This window comes from Macaca nemestrina, chromosome 10, assembly GCF_043159975.1.
Source record: "Macaca nemestrina isolate mMacNem1 chromosome 10, mMacNem.hap1, whole genome shotgun sequence".
Lineage (NCBI taxonomy): Eukaryota > Metazoa > Chordata > Mammalia > Primates > Cercopithecidae > Macaca > Macaca nemestrina.
Genome location: NC_092134.1, coordinates 93,579,578 through 93,592,160, shown reverse-complemented (window position 1 = coordinate 93,592,160; position 12,583 = coordinate 93,579,578).

Below are 12,583 nucleotides of genomic sequence, written 5' to 3'. Positions count from 1 at the left end.
GAATCAGGGAGGTTTATATGAAATCCATGAAATGGCTGAAAGGTTTCCACTGTCTTTCTGGTCCTGCTCCTAGTCCACGCATGAGGAAAGAAGCCCTGTCTATCTCTGCTCCTAAGCTACACAGGGTTTCAAGAATCTGAGCTGCTTCTGGGAAGCCCTGGCCCAGAGCCCCACCTTCCTAGTTATTCCTGCAAGGAATTTGCTCTGAAGCCTGGTCACTGCCTCGCCTTCTCCAGTTCACCCCACCTCCATCAATTCTGACCTTTTTTTTTTTTGATCTTAGAAAAATTTTACCTCCTCCACTTCCGTCTCATTTCTCCCCTGAATACACTTTCCCCCTTTCATTGGCACTTAACCTTTCAAAATAGGACAGGTCTTAGAATAACAAATGCCGGGAAAGCACCTTGTTCTCAAGCCCCATAAATCTTGGGCAAGAAACATAAAAGGCATGAATAATCAGTTACAAATAGGAAGTGGAAGGAAACATACAGAGAATATCCAAAATAATTTTCCAACAGAGAAGACAACTACAAAATCCTGCTACTTCTTGATTTCCTTACGTAAAGATTTGGCCAGATGGCCCAAGATATTAATAATGTTAGATACAGGATTGGAGATAACTGCAGATGGGCAAAGATCAGAACCACTTCCCTCAGGCACAAGCTAAAATGGGTACCAGCTTCCAGAAGCATTTGGAAATTAGCATCTAAAACACACTGTTTTATTTAAAGTTTATTTTTCCTTTTTCTCTTTCATATTTATATGTATACACACGTATATCAATCATATGTGTATGTGTGATAAGCTTGCATATAATATATATATACATGCATACATATATAATACATGTTATATATAAGTATATAGTATAACACATTATATTTATTTTGTATTTGTTTATTATATATTAAAGTATACATTATATTTATATATTATAATATATAATATGTTAATGATATTAGATACAATTTGTGTATTGCATGATATTGTATGTTATACAATGTGAAAGGAAAATATCTTGTGCCCTCAAAATCACTAAGCTAAAGGGAAAATTCAAGCTAGGAACTGCTTAGGGCAAACCTGCCTCCCATTCTATTCAAAGTTTTCCCTTTGCTTACTGAGATAAATGCATAACTGATTGCCTCCTTTGGAAAGCTTTGGAAAGGCTAATCAGAAACTCAAAAGAATGCAACCATTTTTGTCTCTCACCCACCTGTGACCTGGAAGCCCCTTCCTGCTTCCAGTTGCTTAGGAAAAAAATAAAAATTAAAAAAAATTTTAAATTCAGATTATTACATCTGTGTATCTCTTTGTATGCACTTTCAAAGTACTTATGACATTGAGTTACAGGGCTTTGACTCCCAGGTCCTTAAAGGGACACCAAGTACTGCTAAATTTTAAACACTAACAGCAATTGAAGCCCCATCTTCGGGCCCAGTACAAGATGCCAATCAAAATAAACTGCATTCCTGAAACACACAGCCAGAAATTAAAGCTATTCAACTCCTCAAGGCCCAGGAACTGTCGTGGAAAAGGTGGGTGTGTGAGAATGTAAGGGCCAATTTTAAGAGATAAAATGAGTTCAGTTTCTCTATAAATTAATCATTAATGTCAAAGGCACACTGATGCAAGACCAGCATATGGACCCATATCAGATTAACAAGGTTTTCTTGAAGCAGTAGCCAACTCTTAAATAAAGTTTATAAAAGGTTTATGAAAGTTATATCTCATGGTCAAGATTAAAATTTTATAGATTGTTTATAAAATTTTGAGAAACAAATTTAATTGGCTTCATGCTGTTTTTATTAGGGCTTATTGTTTGGAAAATTCAGTCTCCTCTCAAAGAATGAAAGTTTTTGTCTCTTTTTTTGAAATTTTTGAGTTATTACTTTTGTCAAATGAATGACTTATTTTACGATGACCTGTGATATCAAGTGTTTTAACCCTTTGATATTTGACAAACTGTCCAAAATCAAATTATAAATTATGTCTTTTTCTGATCTAATTAATCCTTTAAGATATTAGGTACCCTAAAGTCCAATAATGACATAATTTGGCTTATTTGGTATAAAAATTGTACAGGAAACATTGTCAAATATGAATGGTTTGTTGTTGTTGTTGTTGTTGTTTTGAGACAGAGCCTGGCCTGCTGCCCAGGCTGGAGTGCAGTGGCATGATTGTGGCTCATTGCAGCCTCTGCCTCCTGCGTTCAAACGATTCTCCTGCTTCAGCCTCCTGAGTAGTTGGGACTACAGGCGTGAGCCACCATGCCCAGCTGATTTTTGTATTTTTGGCAGAGATGGAGTTTCACCATGTTGGCCAGGCTGGTCTCAGTCTCCTGACCTTGTGATCCACCCGCCTCAGCCCCCCAAAGTGCTGGGATTACAGGTGTGAGCCACCGTACCCGGCTGGTGTTTGATTTCTTTAGGCTATATTTATATAAATGTGTTATTGGTATGAATCCTCAAATCATGGGAAACTCCTATAATTCTGATATGACTTGGTGTACATTATCAGTAATAATTATCATTGTTATGTTAAATTGTTGTGTGGCACAGAGGTAACAAATTTTTTTGTCAATTATGTCTTTAACTATGACTGCCCTAAAACCGTTGGTCATCCATGGGCAATTGTTGTCTTATTTTGGTCTTCCTTAAAAGGTGACTTTATAATCAGCTATAGAACTCTAACAGGTATTCTTAATCTCAGATTTCTGTTAACTTGGGAGATTGTGACATTAGAATAGAGGAAAAACCTTTCAGGACTCTCATGGAGAGCCAAAATGTTCATGAATATCAAGCAGAACAGGCGTAAACTGTGTGAACTGAACTAATAGAAGACTAAAGTAATCTTTTTAACTTTTTGGTTAAAATGTTGCTGATCCTTTGTTTTGTTTTTCAGAATCAAGAAAAATTTTCTTTTAAGCTCTTTACAGCTTTTAACAATTAAGTAAAGTATACTCCTATAAACAAAATTTGAAGTGTATTTGTTTTTCTCTACCTGATTTCTCCAGAATTTGGAAACTAATTGTGAGTGTTCTTAACTTACAACAACACAGTTATTTGTATAAGTGCAATAAAAATCTGTTTTCATTTGTAACAGGACACAATTAAAGAAACTGGTCATTTTACCAAGGCTTTAACTGAAATGGTGTGATTTCCTTTAAGGAATCAAACTTAACTTATAGAGCCAATAAAAGCCCCTTGGAAAAACTAGCCTCATACCTTTTTCTACACAGTTGCTATACAGGGTTTCTGACCTGTAAAGAATGTCAATTTGTATCAGGCCCTGGAGCCCTGGTTTACCGTGGAACTTCAAAAGGAGAGAGTCATCCATCTCATAGGTATTTAATGCACAAATCCATGGGTCGGCTGGGCTTTAAAAAAGTCTTATCTGAGAGTCTTCCTAAGGAATGCAGTTCCCTCAAAGCCAATTTAAAAGCATATGTAAAAAACAATTAGTTTTGCAACACTGTATGCAAATAATTAAGCCAAATATAACAAAGCAAACCAGCCCTACCATGATTCATCTTTAGTAAAAACTGGAAACTGGAGAGAGAAAAATTATGTTTCAAAAACTACAGTACATTCTAGCCTTGCCTAACGTTTTTCAATTTTTATTACTTTCTACAGATTGGACAGGATTCTAAGTTTTCTTAGCTATAAGTCTTCAAAATAATGTTTTCAATTTTTTTCTTCTTTTTTCCATTTTTCCTTATTTGAAATTACTAAAAACTAAGATGTGCTTTCATAAAGCCCTGCAAACTGGTGCTAAACAACTTAAACTTCAGAAGAAAATAACAGCAATCTATTTACATAAATAAGCCACTTTCATACCTGCCTATCAATGTATGGACTTCAGAGTAATGTGGCCTACATTTGTCTCTCACCTCTCTGTGACCTGGAAGCCCTCTCCCTGCTTAAAGTTGTTTCTCCTTTACTTCAAGTTGTTCTGCCTTTCTGGTCCAAATCAATGTTCATTTTACATATGTTGATTATGTCTCATGTTTCCCTAAAATGTATAAAACGAAGCTGTGCTCTGACCACCTTGGGCACACATCATCAGGACCTGACTGTCTTAGGCCATTTTGGCTGCTATATCAAAATTCCTTAGACTGGGTAATTTATTGACAAAAGAAATTTATTTCTCATATTCTAGAGGCTGGGAAGCCCTAGATCAATGTACTTTGTTGCTCTGTTCTCAAATGGTAGAAGGTGGAAGGGCAAGAAGGGTCTTGTTAGCTCCCTTGAGCCCTTTTATAAGCTTACTAATCCCATTCATGAGGACAGAATCCTCATGACTTAATCACCTCTTAAAGGCCCCATCTGTTAATACTGTCACATTGGGTCTTAGAGTCCAATGTATGAATTTTGGGGAGACACATACATTCAAACCATAGCATAGGCTCTGACTTTCTACTCACTGACTCATGAACCCTGTGGGCTGGCTTCAGCACACACCACCCTTTTATAATAGTTCTTGGCAACAAAATCATTACGTCTCTGCCACTAATACTAAGAGACATGGTGGCACATTAGCTCCTTGAGCTTATTTGTCCTTACAAATGTCCTTTTCTGTCCATTCCTTAAGTGTTGGTATTTACTATGGCCTGAATGTTGGTGCCCCCTAAATTCATATGTTGGAACTTGGTACCCACTGTGATACACTACTAATAAGTGGGGTTTTGGGGAAGTGATTCAGGAGGGTAGAGTCTTCATGAATGTTTTTAGTGCCATTATAAATGAGATTGAAAGAAAAGCACTAGTTTCTTATACCCCTTCTGCCATGTGAGGACATAGCATTTTTCCCTTCTACCATGTGAAGACACAACATTCACCCCTTTTGCCGTGTGTGAATGCAGCAAGAAGGCACCATCTGGAGGAACAGGTCTTGACCAGACAACAGATCTGATGGTGCCTTAATAGTGGACTTCCCAGCCTCCAGAACTGTGAGCAATAAATTCTGTTGTTTATAAATTACCAATTCTAATATAATTTGTTACAGCAGCCCAAACAGACAAAGACAGTATTTTTTAGTTTTCTGTCCTAGGTGTTCTTTTCCTACTCTATAGCTTTCTCTGAGATATTTAAGTTTTTCCTAAGAATAATTTATTATTTTAAAATTGGAGGCAAACCTACTAGAAGCTACATTTTTTTTCTCATAACTCCTGACCTGCAGGTATAGCCACATACCACTTGGATATGCTATTCACATGTAACATCCAGGATTCCAAAATTGAACTAGTTACTCCTATCCCTGCCCCTCCCCAACTAAGCCTTGTTCCATCTCTGGTGGTACTTGGCTTGGTGAATACCACCACTATCACTTATTTTGTAAGCATTCATATTCCTTCCTTTGCACCCTCACATAAAAATCAGGAAACCAATTTAACCCATTCTGTGACTGAAATTTGTCTCAATTCATCAACTGTTTTCCAATTCTATTGCCATGGCCGCATTCAGGCTGCCATCCTCTCTTTCCTAGATCCCTTCAATAGCCTCCTAACATTCCTTCTTTTCCTCTTCCTCCAATCTTGTCATTTTTGTCTCTTTTCCCACCCTAAAAGAATAAACATGGGCATAGTGATCACTTAAAAGTACAAATATTTACACCTCACTATCTTGAGGAAAACTTTGCAGTGGCCACCTTGTTTTGTTTAGGTAAAGTCCAAAGCCCCTAACATGACTTACAAGACCCTTCATGATGTGGCCTTGGCTTACTTTCTCAGCTTTATCTCCCCTCTCACTTATAATCATGCTGTCATCTAGCTATCAGATCTGCCTTCAAGACTGAAAGGTTTATTCTGACAGCTACTGGCACTGCTGTTGGTAGTCAGCCCTCAGCAGTCATCCCTTTTCGGAACTGCATATATCAAATGGCTGATATACATGAAGTTATTGTAGAGAGCTGGTCCTGTCATTTCAACTCAGGACAGCTCTGAAGGGCCATCTCAGCTTCAGAGCTCCTGGTGAGGTTGGCTGACGCTTCTGTTAAGACTATCACAGCCCGACTTTTCTCTCCTCTCAATCTAATTTCCTTCCCTTCTTCCCCATACTACCTGGTAAAGATAAACCTTCTGCATACTAATCTCTGTCTCTGAGAATCTGCTTCCAGGGAAAACAACTTATAACAACTCTCTGGTTTGCATTCCTGGCTGTAGCCATACTGAATATCATTGAGTTTCTAGAATGCCTGTCTTGCTCTCTTTTGTCTTCAGGTTTGTGCCAGGAACACAGGCTTGAAGAAAGCCTTCTCTCATTTTATATCTTATTCTAAAAAGGTTGCCATTTAAATGTATTCTCATAGTACCCTCATTTTAATGTATTCTCATTCCCTCATTGCAACACATGTACTACTCAGCACTATAACATCCCGAGATCATAAACTCTATGTTTATGCCTGGTGAATAACAGATTGTCAGTAAACAATTGATGAATTCATTTGTTCATTAATTTTGGTAATAGGGTAGCTTCACCAAGTGTCCAAAATCCAGTAGTGAAGACATGCTCTCCAACAGTTCAGTCTCCTTTTCCACCAAAATTTATGTTAATAGGGACTTTTTCTAGATGGCAATTACTCAAGGTTGCTGCTTGGTTTTCTGTGTTTTCATGCTCAATCCCTTTCAGATATTTAATACACTTGTTCTTTAGATACGTTAATACATGTAATCCGTTAAATATACTGTTGCCTGCCTGGGTACAGTTGTCTTTCTTCAAAGTGATTTTAAGGTACTAGTTTTAATCTGATCTGCTTTTGTTGATTTTATCCTTCAATTTTTCCCCAAGATCTTATGGGGATGAGGAGTTTCTCTCTATAGTCCCCATGTTCTGGCTGCTAATTACGACATAGCCCTGTGGTGGAGGGGACTGTGTCAACATTCTTATTGGTTTAATATTCCTTTTCTGGTGTATAGTAAAACAAGTATGTTTTCAATTCTTTATAGCAACTTAAATTGTGTTTTAGCAGGGTTATTGCTTTTACTTGGAGAGAAACACTAATTTTATGGAAAAGGTGACAATGGTAATGTAGAGATAATAAAAAGAGACAAGAAGTAGATTCAGAAATACTCTTCTTAAAGATATTTACAATGGGAAAAAAGCCACCTCATTTATATATATATATATATATACACCTGAAGATTAACTTCACCTGTAAAACAGTCATCCATTCCCATTCACAGCCCAGAGAGCATGCTACAGTTGGATTTCAGAGCTCACCACTGTGCAGAATTGTTCTCAGTAAGGTCGTCACTGTTACCTAATCTCAAGGGCACTTTTCAGTTCTTCCTGCTTTTAACCTCACTGGTAAACACTTCTCCTTGTAAGTACCTGCCTCCACTCTCTCCTTTTTTTTCTCCTCTCACCCCGTCCCTGTACCTCCTGAGCCTCCTCTTACTCTTTCACTTCTCACATTCCTGAGTCCCCTCTCTTTCTTCCCTTCTAAGCATGGTGAGTACATCAAACTCAGGATTTTCTAGGCAGTCTTAGGAAACTTTCCCTTTTTCCCCTTATAACAACTACTATTGTATAATATAATGTAACAGTGTTGTATTGTTTCTTAATTGTTTGAGAATTTGTCTCACTGCTTCAGGGTAGAGATTGGGTCTTTTGCATTCCCAACACACAGAGCAGAGTCCACAAACAATAGGTACACAACAGTTGTTGATTTAATAAATAAATACTCTGGGAGATACTTGTTCCTATCTATAAATATACTTCTTTCTATATAAATTCTTGTCAGAATTTGCCTTCTTATTTCAGAAAGTACTCTAAACAAAGTAAACAATCACATTTAATACACTCTAGAAAGATGTGTGCTCCCAATAGCAGGTTTAATTAAAATCATCCACATGACAGTAAAAAAAAAATCTGGATGTTTCAGAAACTCTATTACCAGTGGTGAAGGATATAATCCAAACATTTTTTTTTCATTTGGAAAATGTCTTTATTTTATAATTACCTTGGTAAGGTCATAAAACTATGTTCTAAAGATATTTTAAAGTTATTGACTTGAAAAAACCATGTTTCTGCAAAAAGAAATTTCAAGTTACTTTTTCCTATAAAGAAGTGTGATAAAAAGATTCATCATCTTATTCTTGTTCTTAATATAATAGAGATTAAATACGATGCAGAGATTAAATATCATGACTAATAATTTAGTTTAATCCAATCAATATTTCTTTACCTATAATATAGCCAACAACCTAAAGGCAATGATCTGTTTTGGGTGAAACAGACAGTGACTTGGTTTCAGCACCATACTAGTTCTCTCTGATACACTTAATATATACATGCACTTTTAAAACTTTTAAACTAGAATACAATATTGCCATATTGTTTTGGAAGACTGCTTTTTCTGAGAGAACCAAGCGTGAAGACTGGATACTCTGCTGTTCTAATCTCAGAGTGACTCGGATTTGACTTGAATGAGCGATTATTTCAACTAATATGAGAATATCATACCATAGCACAGTTGTCATTTTTATCTCTAGTTCAGAAACCAGAAAAGAAGATTTTTTTTTCAGTATATATAAGGCACAGATGATAAAGGATAAGTGCAGTTTCAGCGATTAGATAGCTTATCTCTGGTTTAATGAAACTCATCTAAGAACAATAAAGTGATGGAAAAAGTTTGGATTGGGAAGCTGGCATTACACAGTACAGTTCTGCCTCTTAGTAATGCCTTTGAGAAGGTCATTTTATTCTGCTGGTCTTCCATTTCCATTCATTCAGTTATTCATCTAAGTATCAACTATTCCTCTAATGGCTCCTGTGTGCCAAGAACTGTTTTGAAGAGTTGGTAGAGAACAAAATCCAGGATGTCCTATGGAATTTTCAGTTATCAATGAAGTACAGTTGACCCTTGAAAAATATGAGATTGAACTGTGTAGCTCCACATATAAACCTTAGATGCCTTCACTAGTGTGCCTCCTCTTCCACCTTCTCTACCTTTTCTTCCACCTCTGTCAACCCTGAAAGGGCAAGACCAAGTCCTTCTTCTCCTCCTCCTTCTCAGCTAACTCAACGTGAAGATGATGATGATGAAGTCCTTATGATGATCCCCTTTCACTTAATAAACATAAATATATTTTTTCTTCCTTATAATTTTCTTAATAGCATTTTTTCTCTAGTTTATTTTATTTTAAGAATACAGTATATAACACATATACAAAACTATGTTAATTGACTGTTTATGTGACTACCTAACATGAAGCATTGTTACATGTGTTTCTTATCTACTTTCAGTAGTTTTATTAGGCATATACTTTTTTGGGTGTTTTTGGAAAATTTGGATCAAAATTCTGAAATTTTATGACATTGTTTTCTCATATATTGTGAACAATTTATTATTATGAAACTCCCACACACATTTCAAAGACTTCTTTCATAATTTGGTGAATGAAAAGGGTTAATTTGTTGATTTATTACTTTGAGCATCAGTGAAGTTGAAAATATGTTTAATTATTATTATTATGAAATAAGTTAGAAACAGAATATGGGTAATAATATAATGAATTCCCATGTACCCAACGACAAGCTTAAAGAAAAAGTTACAGATACACTTGTAGCCTATAAAATATCCTTCCTGGATGCATTTCTACTTTCTTCTCCCCAGAGATAACCACTAGCTAGAATTTGGTAAATATTATTCCCAAGTATAATTTTTATACTTTTATACATACATAAATATCCCTAAAGTATATGAAACCTTGCATATTTTATATCATTGGAGCACTGATATCATGCTATAAGTATCCTCTGCAACTTATAAAAAGCCCAGTATTACAATTTTTTGCTATTTAGCCATTTTGCTATTTTGCTATGGAGCTCTAGTTTAATAATTTTCACAGATTTGTAAAAGTTCATTATATGAATATATTCACTTTAAGTGTTGAAAGATATTCATATGGTCTACATTTTCATTGTAAGCAAAAAATGATGCACTGAAAATTCTTACATAAATGTCTTTATGGACATTTGAGAATTTCTCTAAGAAACAGCCTTAGAGTGAAAATGTCAGATCATAGGATAGACATATCAGCTTTCCTAGATTTTGCCATTTGCTCTCCAAGGAGCTTGCTCTGATTTATACTCTTACCAATACCACAAAAAGTATTCTAGTTGCTCCTCATCCCAGCCAGTAGTTATTGGTAATCGGATGGTCGTGAAATAGTATCTCATTATGGCTTTAATTTTTATTTCCTTGATTACTTGTGTAATTGAGCATCTTTGGATAGGTTTATTAAGTTTATTGGCTTTTCCTCTTCTACATATTGCCATATATATATATATATATATATATATATATATATATATATATATTTAGGCAAATTCTCATCCTGTTGCCCAGGTTGGAGTGCAATGATGCAATCTTGGCTCACTGCAACCTGTACCTCCTGGGTTCAAGCAATTTTCCTGCCTCAACCTCCCAAGTAGCTGTGATTACAGGCATGCACTACCACAACTGGCTAATTTTTGTATTTTTAGTAGATACAGGGTTTCACCATGTTGACCAAGCTGGTCTCGAAGTCCTGGCCTCAAGTGACCCACCCACCTTGGCATCCTAAAGTGCTGGGATTAAGGTACAAGTCACAGTGCCTGGCCATATTTTTAAAACTTATATAAAAACCAGGCTACTTATCTTTTCCTTTATAATTTGTGATAGTTCTTTTTGTATATTCTTCTTATTAATTTTTACTTGTTATAAGCTTTCCAAAAACCTTCCAGCCTATGGTCATCTTTTAACTTTGTTGATGGAGTCTTTTGTATGGTGTTAATTTTAATGTCTGTAAGTTTAATAATTTTTTCCTTTATGAACTGTGATTTTATTTTTTTTTAGTTTAAAGAGAGGACCTTGCTCTGTCCCTCAGGCTGGAGTGCAGTGTGACAATTGTAGCTCACTGTAACCTGTAACTCCTGGGATCAAGTGATCCCCTTGCCTCAGCTTCCTGGGAAGTTAGGACTACTGGCACACACTACCATACCTGGTTAATTTCTAAATATTTTGTAGAGACAAGGTTTCTCTATATTGCCCAGGATGGTCTTAACTCTTGGTCTCAAGTAAGCCTCCCACTTCGGCTTCCCAAAGTGCTTGGATTACAGGTGTGAGCCACCATGCCTGGCCTGAACAGTAATTTTTTTTTCCCCTTTTAATGTCAGATACTTTTCTATTTTTTCAAATGTTTTCTTTTCTTTCCTTTTTTTTTTTTTTTTTTTTTTTTTTTTTTTTTTTTTTGAGATGGAATCTCCCTTCTTCTCCCAGGCTGGAGTGCAATGGTGTGATTGGCTCACTGCAACCTCTGCCTCCCGGGTTCAAGCAATTCTCCTGCCTCAGTATCCCCAGTGGCTGGGATTACAGGCACATGCCATCATGCCTGGCTAATTTTTGTATTTTTAGTAGAGATGCGAACTCCTAAGCTCAAGAGGTCGTCCCACTTCGGCCTCCCAAAGTGCTGGGATTACAGTCGTGAGCCACTGCACCTGGCCTATTTTCATTTTTTAGGCAAAAATGTTCAATCCATGTGGAATTTATTTTTGAATATGGTGTGAGGTAGACATAATCATTTGATGCTTTTTCCACAAGTAGTGGTCTCAGATTCATTTATCAAATTGCCCTTTTTTTTTCCCACTGATACATAATGCAACATGTCTCATATATCAGGAAAGATGTATTTCTGGGTTTTCTATACTTTTTCATTGGTCATTTTGTACAGCTGGGTCAATAACATGTCAATTAATTTCTATAGCTTCAAAAAATATAATGCTTCCTATATTGTACAAGTTGTGTCCTCCATAAGAACACCAGGGTGAAGAAATGGGTAGAGACTGAAATCCAAATCCTGCTTGATACTCCCAGACATAAGGCTGTGTCTACCTGGAAGGAGGGGCAGCTTTTTCTAATTCATAGAAAGACTGCCTGCTGGGTAAACTATGTGCTTTCAGGGCTCCCCACTTTCATCCTAGGGGCACTTTTTCCTTCTTGGGAAATTGATAGAGAAAGCCTACTATATACTCTGAATGGATGTCAATTGGACATCCAAAAGGACAAGATGGCAATTCTCCCATCTTGTCCTTCTTCAAAAGTGTCTAGTCTATACTAGGTCTTTTGATCTTGCTGAAATCTATATGAATCTTGTTGAGAATTTCACTAATCTTGCATTGTTTTTTATTACTTTGTCGAGAATTGATATATTTTTGAATTTTCCCATTAATTAATATGTACTATCCATGTATTCGTGCCTTTTTAATGCCTTTTAACATAGTTCAATAATTTATTCATAAAGGTTTTGTAAGTATTTGTTAGATTTATTTTCAAGGTTTCTCTCATTGTCATGATACACACACACAATTACACTTTATAATTGTGTGTCACTCAGGTTTATGAACACAATTTTTTTTTTAATGATGACATTAAAAAATACTCAGTGGTCATTCAAAGTGAATTTCCTTTTCAAAACCTTAGTTTATTACTATTTTTTTCCTGGTCTATCTGTGGCATAATGCCCTCCTCCCAGTGATTTGTAAGAACTTTTGAAAGTTAAAGGCAAATTGTGTTTCATCATATGTATTACAACTTTTTTCTT